The 14,455-nt window shown below is 32.6% G+C and overlaps 1 protein-coding gene across 4 annotated transcripts in view; it reads left to right on the top strand.

Moving 5' to 3' along the window:
- The window catches only part of LRRC4C (leucine rich repeat containing 4C), a 453,808-nt gene that overhangs the window by 348,303 nt on the left and 91,050 nt on the right, over positions 1 to 14,455 (top strand). For all 4 annotated transcript variants that reach the window (XM_042814664.1, XM_042814665.1, XM_042814663.1 and 1 more), the window contains 2 exons: positions 11,831 to 11,912; positions 13,088 to 13,225. The gene's annotated coding sequence lies outside the window, so the exon portion shown is untranslated. The remainder of the gene's footprint in view (positions 1 to 11,830; positions 11,913 to 13,087; positions 13,226 to 14,455) is intronic.

Raw genomic sequence — 14,455 nt, 5'->3', positions numbered from 1 at the left:
ACACACTACTCGACTGAAAACTTTTTACCTATACATTCTGCTGTTTTGATTGTAATGATGGTGAACATTTGCCATCTTTCCTGTGCACTTCAAAGTTGGTAACTTTATCATCCCTACATATGCCAGATACTGCTCTGCAGCATCTGGCTGTTAAGCTGTTTAATCTCACTGGGAGAATCTTGGTTTAAATCCATGGCTAACAATCATATAAAAATATGTCCAAGCCAGATGCCTTTCAACTTGTGTAGTTTTTGATACTGGGTTGTCTAGTTCTCAAAAATTCTCCATGTAAATCCATCCCCTCTTGAAGGTTTTCTGGAAACAATTTTTGTTTAAATAGATAAAATATTTAATTGGCTCTCTGATCTTAATAAAAGTTTGAAGATATTACTTATGTCTCTGGTTTCATCTTGAGCTCTTCTAGACGCAAGATTTTTGGCATTAGCTGTTTGATATTTCAGGGTATTGCTGATTGAACAATTGTGATTATGGTGACCAAAAATACATGTTAACATAATTAAAAACATAATTACAAACAACTACAAAATCCTACTTGTATGTGCATATATTTGGATAACTACATAAAGTTGCTCAGAAACTATATGAACATAGGAAAAAAAAGTCAAGATCTTGTTTTATTGCTTCCTCTGTAAAGATAGTTCATAGAAAACCATTAATACTGGAGTATTTAACCTGTTGCTGTAACCTAAAATTTCACTTTTCCTTTTAATAGTATTCTTTGTAGTTTTTCAAAAAGTGTTGCAGAAATTGTCCTGCTTCACAGCATAATCAGTAGTTCAATGCTAGGAAAATTAATCTTTCTTTTCCATTTAAAATAACTACAGAAGTTAGTTGGGAGAAAATTTATTTTATTTATTTACAGAAGTTCGTTTACATTTTGAAATATTTTAATTTTAATTATTTTGGTTATTTATTATCAAATTTTTGACTTGAAAATTATTTGTGAAGTCAGTAAATGGCTTTTTTTTTTGGTGTTGATGTGTTGATCTTCATTTCTAAAGCTACCTAGCTTTTATATTTTCAATTCATAGATGTTCTCTGCTTAATTTTTACTTCTCAAAAGTTTTCCTAAATAATTCTCCTCTGAAACAAATTTTTGTTTTTTCTTCACAAAAAAGTCAGATTTTTTTGCTTATTAAATTGGAACTGTTTTTCCCCCAATAGTGAAAACTTCTTCACTGCAAAAATGATCAAATTGAATAAACAAATAGGACATCATTAGTTTTATGATCCAAACATGGAAAGTTAAGAAAACATAATTAAATGCACTTACTGAGTTTCCACAGTACCTTTGAATCTTTATCTTAAAGCAACCAGGTCTGCTCTTAACATATTTCTAGACTGTGCTCAACTGTCAGCAGGAAGTAAATACTAACCTGTGCAATAGAAAATCAAAGCAGTACCCTGGGGTCTTTGAAATATGTCTGACTTTAAATTTAATTAGATAATGTTGTGTGATCCCAAGGTGTTGCTTATTCATGAAAGATTTGCAAAGTGTTCAAGTCATATGGTAATTCTCTACTTGCCTATCACACATAATATGCACAGGTAGCTCTGTATTATGTCTCTTGAATGTATAATAGACCAAGTTACATTCAGATGAAAGTAAGAATTTGCCTTTGCTTTCTAGCTGATTTCTTTTGCAAAAGATTTTGGGTTGGAGGAAAAAAAAAATTAGGGAGAAAAGAAAGTAAAGGTGGAGTACGATGGGAAGGCTTTAACTAATACAGGTTATATATAGGTTTTTAGTGGAATTTAACTACCCAAAATGGAACTGTGACCATACAATGTGCCATAACATTTTTTATTGTAAAAGGTACTGCAGCTTTACTGCACAGCTCCTACTGCTGGGACAAAGATTAAACAAGCTCTAAAAAGTCAATAATGCAACAATACTGCAATAATGTACTTTCATTACACAGTATAATATTCTGCAAAACCATGACTTTGCACATAATTTGCTTGTCATATAAGTCAGTTTTTGAGGAAGAATCAGAAAAAAGTTTTTGCTATGAAAAAGTTTCCAAGAGAGACACCTTGGATACTGGAGTGATTATCAGATGTTTCAGACAGACCATCATTTGAGTATTGAATGACAGTCACAACATACAGTTGATTTTTAATTTTTTTTTGTTTATACTTTAAATTAGGAACATTTCTGTATTATAAAAGGTTTCTTAAAAGCATATTTCTTTTAGCATCTTTTATTTCAATTACTTGTTCTCCAATGTTGTCTCTCATAACTTCCCAACATAACATTAGTATCTTTTCAAAAGAGCAAAGAGTGAAAGTGAAGGAAAACAAACAAGGATCATTTACTTCTCTGTACCAGTAGCTTTTTTGGCTTTGTTTTTTAGAAAGTTGCATTTTCTATGGAGTACTTTAGAGAAAATAAGCATTTTAAATACTACTAAAAATGTTTTTACTTTGTTTTTACAATGCAATAGAGAGAGAGATACTTCTTTCTGCAGTCACTAGGTGTTTTTGGTGGTGGTTTTTTTCTTTTTTTCCCCTTTTAATTATTGTACTAGGTATTAGAAGCTCATGTTATGGATTTTAATGTGAGACTTACGCTCACATTAAGGCTCACACTAATTCTGTCTAGATTGTTTTTATTCTAATTGTCAGAATGTGACCTACTGTCATCTCTGTAAGTAACTAAACTCATCTCTCAACCAAGTCAAGAATATATCAACATGTTTATTCAGCTCTTTGTTACCCAATGAATTCAAAAAAGTGTATTTTATTTTAGTTATCATTAATGTGTTCTAAGATTCATTTTGCAAAGTTTAACAGAATTACTCAGTGGTGGTCTACCGTACACCAAAAGTGGTGCTTTTAATGTTGAGTGACTACAATACATTTTCATGCATGCAAGCATAGAAACAAAAATTGTGTTTTAATCCTGAATTGCTTTTAGTATTGAATAGGGGAAAATAATTTACTTTCAATTCATTCCATGATGCTACATTTTATTTCAACTCTTGCTAGAATCTAATGCCTTTTATTTGTTTGTAATGTGGAAATTTTTCAAATGTTTTTTGCTGCTATTTACTATGTATCCTTATTGTTTATTAGCTGAATGAAAAAGCAGGAAATCTAACAAAGTTAACTAAAAATACTGGAGTGATTATCGGATGTTTCAGACAGCTATCCATAAAACCAACTAAATTGCTTGATTATTTAGATGCTCTGGAGTACCTCAGCTATTTATAATGAAACTCCCTCTAAATAATGCAACTTCAATTCTTCTATTGTTTTCATGATTAGTATTGTTTATGAAAATAATATTATTGTTTTCATGGTATAGGATATAATATTTCTTAATCATTGCTAGAGGAGAAAAAATGCCCTGAGTTACCCAGTTTGTAGGTGAGTTTAACAACAACAGAATTATATGTATAGCTCCTTATTCCATTGTTGGAATAAGCTTGTCCTGAAGTTTCTCTCTGCTTATCTTGTATACTTAAGTGTGATTTTCAAGGAGTTGGAGACTAAAACAAATGCATCCAGAGATGGTAAATTTTTCTTTCTAGCATACTTGTAGAAATGTTACATGCTTTATGGAGATTATGGTTCTGTAGCAAGATTTGGTTATAGTTTGTTTCTGGTTATTCTTGTCACAGTAAGATTCAGTGAAATCTAAACACATTGCTTCTGACAAGGAGCAATGTACATACAGGATCAAAAAAAATCCTTGAAAATTAGATGCTTAGGCATTTACTCAGTTTTGCTAAACATGCATAAATGGATTGTGAAAAAATTCAAATGACATTTATGGGAAATAAGTTGTAAAAATACAAAACTAACGTAGAGATTCAGAAAGCACCTAGTTGTGAAAAACTTGAACATTCTTTGCCTACTCAAATGTTCTATGTATGCCACAAGTTTATTTGTTACTAATTACTAGATTTTAATTAGTAATCTTTAAATCAGAAAGTAAGTTTTATATAAAAATAACTTGGATATAGGACTTATTCAACATGTAGCCTGCTACTGACTTAGCAGTAGGAAATCTTGTTCAACATCTTTGTCAGTGACCTCGATGAAGGCATAGGGAATACCCTCAGCAAGTTGCTGATGATACAAACCTGGGTGGAGTAACTGACACACTGTAAGGCTGTGCTACTGTTCAGCAAGACCTAAACAAACTGGAGAATTGGGCAGGGAAGCACCTGATGAGGTTTAACAAGAACATATGTAAAGTCCCACACCTGGGGAGGAATAACCACTTGCATCATTATCAGAGAGCTCCCCAGTCCAAAAAAGACATGGGTCTCCTATAAGGAGTCTGGCAGAGTGCCACAAAGATGATAAAAGTCTTCGCTTTGGTGTTCAAATTAAGGAGCAAGTAAAGAATACTAAAAACAGCAAATTTTCAAACAGATGTTTTTATACTTCAAAATTCCAGCTCTTTACACTGAAATTATTAATTCTCCTGAATTTTTCTGTTTGTGTGCATAAGTGAATTTAATCTGAATATTTTTCATAGAAATCTCTTTGAATATGAAAAAGAACTGCTTTGAACATAAGTGAGTGTCTCATTTTATGAGGGTTGTATTTGGACTAAATCTTCTGACAGTGAATGTACATTTGCAATTAGCTATGACTCACAGATCATTAAAACTCTGCAGATTAGTTTAATTGTATATAAAAACAGAAAAAAAATGTAAAACTTAGAATAACTTTTCTAATAGCGATAGAAAAGCTTTCCTCAGTTAAAAAAATTACAACCTTCTGTCATGTTAACACTACCACATTAGGTAAAGCAAGAGAAACCTTTAAAATATTTGTTTTTAAAAAGTTTATTTGGAATGAGAGCAAGCAAGTTTCTGTGATGAGGAGGTGGAACTGAACCCCAATCAAGTTAAGTGATCTATTCAAATAGTTCAAAGAAATCTGTTTTTTAGTAGGAAACTGAAGAATTTCCGAATTCTAACCTATGATGCTAATTCAAGTTTTTGAATATTACAGTTCTCAATGCAAATCTTTGACTTGTGAGTTGGCATTTACAAAATTTTAACTTCTAGTTCGCAAATATTACTTAAAAAGAGTTGTGGAAAAGAAAGGAAGTGTAAGAGTAAGAAAATTTGTAGGCTGAGCTAAAAATTTTTTTACTAAGTAAAAGAGAAGCGAAAGTACAGAGAAAGGAGAAAGAAAAAAAGATGGTCGTTGACCATCTACCATAAGTTGATTGATGCCCACCTGGTTCCTCAATGAAAGGTGGCTAACCTCCCTAAACACACTTCCCCCCTTCTCCCCCCCATCCCCCCCGCCATTTTATGTCTGAGCATTAAGTTGTATGGCATAGAATCTCTCTGTCATTGGTTTGAGTCACCTACCTGGTTTTGACCCCTCCCGTCCTCTTGCATATTCCTCAATCTGCTTACTGTGGGGGGCAGAATGAAAAAAAGAGAATGCCTTGATGCTGTGCAAATTGTTCTGCAGTAACTAAAACATAATGTGTTTTTGGCATTGTTTTGATCACACATCTGAAATATAGCATCATACGAGACGTTGTGAAGAAAACTAACTCCAGCCTAGCCAGACTTAATAATGGTGAGAAAGATCTAGAAAACAAGCATTTGCAAAAAAAAAAAAAAAAAAAAAAAAAAGAGACGTATCATTGCAAAGAATTGAAGACATGGAAATAGAAGAAAGATAAATGTTTCCTTCATGTGGAAAATTTGTGGAAAGAAGTGATTGTTATTGACAGTGGACATGATGTGTACTGAACTTAGGCTATAACAAGTTTTTTAAAAGTTTAATATTGTGTATCACTTTATGATAGACAGACTGAAATATCAGACTGTATATATCTATCACTGAAGTCTTTATGAACAAGCCAGGAAAAATATCTATCAAAAAGTATGATTGTAAGACCTTGTAAGAGAGATAGAATAGTTAAAAATAATAATAATAAAAATTACCTGCTGGACGTCCTCATTTTTTGAGTTGAGAATAAGGCAGACAAGTTGTAGAGTCAAGATAGTCTATCTTTATATTGCAACATTGCAGACTTTCTAATGATGTATAAATATATTTATACTGGAAGTCAAGGTAAAAATCCGTTCATAGTTCTGAAATTTTGAAGCCAACTGGTTTGCTCTCTCACTTGGAAATTATATATTTCTGCTTTTTTTCCACCTGTCCTCCCACTTTCAAATTATACAAAAATGCAATGATCTTCCCATAGATTTCAGTGACAATAATAGGATAAGTTAATTAAACTGGCCACTTAAACTAAACACCATAACTTTTGAGAAGCAAATAAACCGCTCGTGGTTATCTGGGAGCTGATCTATGAAATAAAGTGCAAGAGTAGAACAAAGCCATTCTGAGATAAATATTCTGTTATATATATATGTGTGTGTGTGTGCTTGTGTGTTTGTTTGTTTGTTTATTGCCAGAGGAAATGGACTGGTTTTCTCTTGAGACTTGCTTTATGCCAATTGTTAGAATATGGTCAGTCCAACAAGAAGATATGTGCAAATCAACGTTTTTTTTCTACAGTTCTAGTGACAAGATCTGTAAATTTGAAGGCAGCTTATTGTTCTGCACAGGCAGGAAAAAAATGTAAGTTTATGATATATCCTTACGTGTGTTTTTATCCTAACACCACATCTTGTTCATTTGAGTGGCAGCTGAATTGCAAAGTAATATACTGAATTAAGTGAACATCAAAATGAAGCTGTTCTTTCCAAGCCTACGAAGCTCAGTTGAGAAGAGATATTGACTTTGTTTTTCTTTGTCAATCAGAACAGGAGAAGCAACTGTGATTACAGAAGGCTAATCTCTATTCCTCTTTTCAGGCTCTTGAGCTCAGGCAAACTTGTATAACTTTCATGCTTGTGAAACATTTGCATTTCCTGCTGGGAAGTTCTGGAGAACTTAGGAAAGAAGGAGACATTGCTCTCTTCCTAGCCATCTTATTATTGAGATTGCTATCATAGCCAGATGACAACTATAAGCCATGCTTGGTGTATATCAGACTTTCCCTTACAGTAAACCACAACAGCACCTGGTATCATGCAGATTAACTAGACAAGATTCCACAGAAGAGTTAGGTTGGCTTTAGAACTGTAAAGGAGCAGGTAGGATTTTGCCTGAAATTTTCAGGAGACTTGCTAAAATCCCAAGAATGGTGACAGTTTATTTCCTAAAGTATTACTGAGCAGCTTTCATTTGTATTACTGTGGTAAGGATTGCAGATTTTGTCTTTTGTAGACATACTTATGTGTGTAGAAAGTTAATAAGAACTATGTGTATGCTGGGAACTGTAGTCTTCATAAGTCTCGTTCCACATTAAAAGAAAGTATGACTGCATCTATTTTACTCTTCTACAATGTGACTCATAGTACAGTGAGGATCTTAGGAAAATAACTGTACCTCTCTCAGCAATGTCACTGATACACTTGGTTTTTTTTCAATCTATGAATTTGCAGCAAAATCATTGGTACTTGCATTTCTACATTTTGTCTTGTGTTTTCCTAGTAACTTGAGAGTGATTCAAGGATGAATTGATTTTCATACATACAATTAAGACAAGATAAGGATGGAAAATATAGGAAATGCATGCATAGAAAATGTGCTTTATAATTCAAGGTTTTACAAGTATAAATGCTTGGAGAAGTTTGTGTGCAACCTTTTTCTGCTGCAAGGTGTAATTACATAAAACCACATTTGCCTTCTGGAAAGTTTTGTTAGAGTGGTTAATGAAAGCAAGAAAAAAAATCAAGAGTTGACTCGTGCATTTGCTGAACTTACCTGGAATGGGAGACACAGAAGTTCATAGATTAATGTAAGACAGAAGTTTATTCAACTGAAATTTATACCAGTGTCATCTTTAATGAAGCCTGTACAGAAAAAGCTCACTGATGAGTCAACGTGAAGTAGATGATCCTTTGGGAATATAGTACAGTACAAAGTTGCTTTCATAAACAAATAATAAGAAAGGAAACAATTTGGTCTCCTTTAGTTTTAGTATTATACTCAGTTCTATTTCAGTTTCCTTAATGCTATGATAGTATTTGCAGGTAGCATAGAAAGACCTCAGCAGGAGAAATCTCTACTGCTTGTCTGTCCTTTGGCACAGAAACGATAGTTGTTGGGGAAGGCTTGAATTTATATACTGATACATAATAGAATTTCATGTCTTCTGATTTTTTTTCTCATATGAAATCTACTAAATTTCATATTTATTTATTTATCTAGGTTGATGCTTAAAGCTGTATTTGCAAGGAAAATTGTTCTGACTCTGCTTGACAGGACCAGACAAAAATGTGTGTATGCATGTATATACAAACGCATACTTATGTGTAAATATAAGTAGGTAAAAGTACAGCAGACAGTCATGTTGTATAAGAGAACAAATAATTCAACTTTTCTAGTGAAAGTATTTCTAGCAAACTCAATGTTTATGCTTTCTTGTCAAATAGGAACTGACAATTAATAGTTTGAAGTGTTAGAAACCTTTCGGAAACAATTCTTCGTATTGCAATGCATATGCACCATGCACAGCCACAGACTATCTTAGATTTTTTGCTAAGTGTCAAGTGTCTGTTGAAATCAGAAAATTTTAATAATATATCAATAACTTTATATTTATATTCTAAAATTACCTATAACTAAATTTTACTTTCTTTCATTTTATCTGGATTGGTTCTGAATTAATCCATGCTGAGATAATATAATTTATCTCTAAAGCTGCTTTTTCCCATTAAAAAATTGTCAATTTTTTGTTCTTGTTGATTTTTTCTTAACAAGTTTTGCCGAAAATCACTGAATAACAATTCTGAATATATATATTTAAAAACAAAACAAAAATAAAAACCAAAACAAAGAAAACAATCATAGCTATTGGTATTGATAGCTATTAGAATTGAGAATGAGTGTACAAATGTTTTCTAGTTTTCTGTCCAGCATTCATCCTGACCTTCTCTTATCACCTTTGCCAGCAGCATCATTGTTCTAATATATTCTCTCCCTATTCTCCAAGTATTCATTGAACTAGGGAATGGTCAGACCAGGAGGGTCATATTTTGTGTTATTTAGAGCATTAAATTTCTGATTAAATTAGATCATTAATTCAGATTCCTTGATATGATAGTCTTTTACTGAGACCCATACCCATACAGTTGTTTGCACATTGGGCCCATGTGTTCAGATCACATTCTCAAAGGCTAATAAATGTGGCTAAATAATATTAACAGAGTACTTTAAACACTAAATTCTAGCACCTTCTCAGGAAACCTTCACAAATATGTCTTGATCTGTAATTTTGTTTGTTGGTAGCTTGTGTTGCCAGAACCATTCAACAGCAAGCAAAAACCCTGTGCTTGAATCGTGACAGAATTATTTCCCCAAAATGACCTGTGTCTCTGCTATCCCTCTTGGTACTGTTCTCAATATATGCTTTCTGCTGTGCATTGTGACAATCAGAGTGACACACCATGCAATGAATAATACTGTGTTATTGCTGCAAGTAGTTAGTACTTACTTCCCTCTCACTCCTAGCACCTTACCTAACAAACTCTTCTACTCCCACAGTGTTGTGTGACAAAGGGCTTCAGTGTATATACTTGCTCTCATTTAACAAAAGCAGAAATCCTTGCCATTCTAGAGCTTAGAATACAGGTCTCATTAGTACAATTGCTCTATAGGTATCTCATTTAAATGTCTTACAGAATCAAATCCCAAAGGTATGCATGAGTGAAATACAGAGCTAGCCCAGAGCAAGCATCAGTCAGCTTGTTAAAGGTGGAATATATAAGCTGCTAGTATTTCAAGTTTCCTGCAGCAAGGTTTATATCTCAGATATTCTTTGTATCTTAATATTATATTCTGTAAATAAATTTCAAGCTGTGAGTATATTATCTAATGTATTTTTTGTCTGCACAGAATAACCTCAGTTAATATAATAACCTAGGTTACGGGATTTGGGGTTTTCATTACTGACCAGCAGGTTTAATAACTGACTCATCCTGCTGTACTCAGCCTCCCACCTAATACCATCATGACAAGATGCTGTTTTTCTTCTGCTGAAAGGAAGTAAGAAACAAAAATTAAGACTTTTTGAAAATGGAATAGCCACAAATAACTTGGTGTAATTAAGTTGAAATGAATGGTGCTGACTACCTGAAATATTCCTTACTTTTGTAAATTACACATGGACTTCACACACTTAGGATATGTTGTTTTCTCAACATTAGCAAACAAAGACATGGTGCTTTTGCTTGAAAGGCCTTTAAAGATGAAGACATATGGAGTTAGGTGATTAATGCACCTAGACAAACTGTGTAAATCCCAAAATGTTCCAATCCACTTATTTCAGCAACTGAATACCACTTAAAATCTGTCCTAGTGGTTTGTTTGTAGAACAGCCAGATTTTGTGATGTTTTGATGTCTTTCCACCTATACTTTAGCAAATGAGCTAACTTCAGCAAGCTCAAGTTATTTTCTGTAAGGCATTATTTTAACAGGAAACATGACATTCTGCCTATAAACTAGAAAACTTTTAGGCTAAAATAGTCACAGACTGGTCTGCATCTACTTCTCGTTGTAGTGTATTCATTTACAGGTTTAATAAGTACATTGTGATAACCAAAGGTAATGTTATTTTAGAATAAATAAATTAGAAATGATGTCTGTGTTTTAAATGTCACAGATGTTTGAAAAACTCTTTTATGAAAATATCCATTCCTGTAGTGTTTGGGACTATTAAAAACAAATCAATACTAAACAAGGTTGAAAATAACAACAACTAAGTCTTACCATGTCGTTTAATAACTATTTTAATTCTTAATTCAATGATAAGGAGAAGTATACTTGTGTAAAAATATTCACTTTGAAATCAGTTATTTATTACTATTTGTGTTTATTTTTATTTTTATTTTTTCCTATAAATGATATAACTTGAGGAGGGAGGGGGCAAAATATAAAAATAAAATAGAAAAAAATCAAGCAAAAAACCTTTGTTTCCACAAAACAGCAAATTAGGAGTAGTTTGATGTTATCAGAGTTTTTGTTTTAAAATTATTAATTTTAATATTAATCTCAGGCCATTTCTGGGGAAAGTTTTTAATACAAAATTAAAACAATATATTTATAGCCTTCTTTTTGGTAGTGTTTGCATTACGTTTGTACTTTGGACCTAAATATCTCTTCTCCTCCAAATTTCTAGAATAGGAATTCTAGTTAAGTGAGCTTTATGTACTTTAGAGTCACAGATGGTTAAGTCTTGCTTTTGTGAATGTGCTTTTCACACAGAATTACTGAATGGCTCATCCAAAACTCATATTTAATTTTAGCTGGCTCCTCATAGGAGAACCCATTTTAAATGGAGCTGGATTAACAAAGTGAGCTTTTGAGAATAAGTTCCACTTGAAATACTTTTAATGAAAGACCCTGTCCCCTGTCCTCCCAATTTTCACTGACTGTATTTGTATACAATTTTTGTAAAATTTGAAAACTTTACCCTAGTATCCCAGTTTTCTTGTTATTACCCATAGTTATTGCCCAAAGCCGAAAACTTTGACACCATTACCACTTCTTCTACCTTAAATAAGTTTATGGGTTTTTTCATAATGTTGGAGATAATTTATACTTGCATATATACGAAGGAGATTAAAGCAGGTAATATTGTTAGGAAATGCATTAGCAAGGAGAAATGTAGGGGAAAGAAAGGAAACTATTGTGATAGACGTTCAACAAAATCAAACGCATTACATCACTATTATTTTTTTATTTTCTAAACAATCCTACAGCATTGCTGTACAGCTCCTTAAAGTAATGTTTCATTTCTTGCAGGATTTTTACCTTCTTCATCACAGAAATCCCCTTTAAAAGACACTCCTCCATAGATCTTGAAGATCAGATTTGATTCAATAAGGTAGGTTTCAGTTTCAAATTCACAATCCACCCTGGGAAAGAATGTTGGAGAGATTATAAGAAACTGAGTCTGAAGTATCACTAACAGATAAAAATATTAAATGCACACTTTAAATAATCATTCTTCTAGCAATCATTTTTGCCAGTCATGACAGAATGTTTTAGATTCTTATGAACATTTCTATCACACATTCAATAAATCATTGGAAATATTTTCTACACAACTTTCTTTAGAATTTCTTGTGGAATTCTATCCTAAGGGGAACAAAGATGTATAACAAAACGATTTCCTCTTACTGCCTCCATAGCATGTTTACATATTCCCCTTGTAACTTTTTCAGTACTTGAGTGCAAATCTATTCTTTTACTCTTTCACTTTTTAATGAAGTGAATATTTTGGAACTAATTACTATGGAATATGCATTCTTTATGGAAGTGATGCTGCAGTGGACTAGAAAGACCATTGGTCTCTTCTAGAGTAGCAGTAATCAGGTAAATTCCAAACTAGATAATCTTTAAAATCTCTACCAACCTAAGCCATTTTATGATTCTGTGATTCTATGATTTTTATTCCACTTATTTACACTGATGCTGAAAGATCATTAGGTATTTCAGGTTTGCTATGCTCTTTAAAACACCATACAACTTCCATGGGAATTAATGGGAATGTGGAGATAGAAGTGAGAGATAAAGACTGCATGAGAAAATTTGGAAATCACAGGTGAAAGTTGTTTTTTCTTTTTTTCTTTTTCTTTTTTTTTTTTTTTTTACCAATTTATACCATATTTCAGAGCACTTATGAGCATAAATATGGTGCCTACTGCCTTCATTCATTGCTAGATCCTAAATTGTTCTCTCACTTTTTAATTCATCTGATTAGAGTCAGCATCTGTCGAAGTACATTTGTATCATACCACATTCAGAAATCTTAAATTATTTATTATCAGCTATGGATTGCTCAGATACTGAAAAGAATGATGATTATTTTTAGTGGGTTTTTCTTTTTTGTTTGTTTGTTTCCCTTCTACTACTACATTTTTTTTTCCAATTTGCTTTGCATGTTGTGGTGCACATCATATGTTGATTTGGTGTCATATATCATGCTCTCAGACTGTGGAACTCTTCATATTCCGAGTCCTTTTAACACATTCAGTAGACATGATTTCTATTTTACAGGTAGAGTGACAGGTGTACAAGACATGGAATAATATATCCTGAGAGCATGCAAGCACTCTGGAAATACAAAACCTGTGGATCCTGTCTATGTGGTTTTTGATATTCTCACCAGTGTCCACAGTACTCAAAGGATTGATGGTAAGAAAATAGCTTATTATGTACACTATGATTTACATAGTAGAGTTAAGAGGAAAATACATTACAAGAATAGTGTAGCAGAGTTAGATGATAATCTGAGAATTAAGTGCTAATTTATCTTATATTTACAAATTATATCCAGATTTCATGTGTAGAGGAAACTGAAGATATTTAATTGGAAGAAATTTATTTGAAAGTTATAAGTACTTGAAAATAGATGTTGAAAAGAAGAGTTATCTTATTTACAGTAATTATTAGTAACATTTGTACTGTAAACTGTGTTTTTTTCCTCTGTCATTTCAACAGTGTTCTCTATCAATGATGTCATTGCACAAACAATTTCTTCTTTTACCCATTTTTTCAAAAGCTACAATTAAACTTGCTTTAGGATCTTGCATGGTTAAAGCATGCAATTACCCTTTTTCTTGCAGTGAAAATTTAGAAATCTGCTATGTTAAATTTTCCTTGTCTGGGATGTCTTTTCTGAAGCTCTTTTCCCCAAACTAAAATTTCACTTTGAATTTATGCTAAACATGAGAATGAGGTGGTACAATTTTGCTGCTATGATTTTATTCATTATGTTTTTGAGGCATATATAGTTAAGATTTTATTTTCAATAAACGCAAATTGTGTTTTCCAGTCACAGTAACCCCACAGTAGAAGAAATTAAGACGTCTGATTTATCAGCATTTATCTTGATATCAGAACATCATAATCTTGGTATTTAAAATTCACTGAAGAAAAAATGCTCTCATGATGTATAGATACCAATTCCTGAGTGATGTATCATTTGTGTCCATGTCTAGTTGTCTATATTCTTAAATTTTAAAGTCTTAGAAAAGTAACGGTAAGTTGTATTTGTGTTTCATTTTATTGACAAAATTGAGGTATTAGATGGGGCATGACAATAAAATGAAAGACTGTGCTCTATTGTCATTTACAGTTGCATTTATAATTAAAATCAAAAAGGTTATCCTTCCCTGTGAATTTACAGTTTAATGTCAGTGACACTTTGTCCTGGTGAGGAAATAGTTTGTCTGTAATTGAATTCTATGCCTGGAATTAAAGCTTTAGGAAAATGTCAGGATCTTCAGGGTTGTGTTAGAGGGAAGCGTGTTTCCTAATGGTCAGACAAAACCTCTGTGTTTCAGTTTGTACCTATTGCTTCTTGTCCTATCTTCGGGCCCTAGAGCCAGTCCTCTTTGCACTCTCCCTGTAGGTATACTTTGA

The sequence above is a fragment of the Centrocercus urophasianus genome, unplaced genomic scaffold, assembly GCF_019232065.1.
Source record: "Centrocercus urophasianus isolate 14NV4802_14NV808 unplaced genomic scaffold, USGS_Curo_1.0 seq_14, whole genome shotgun sequence".
NCBI lineage: Eukaryota > Metazoa > Chordata > Aves > Galliformes > Phasianidae > Centrocercus > Centrocercus urophasianus.
This window is presented reverse-complemented; position numbering and strand designations above follow the sequence as displayed.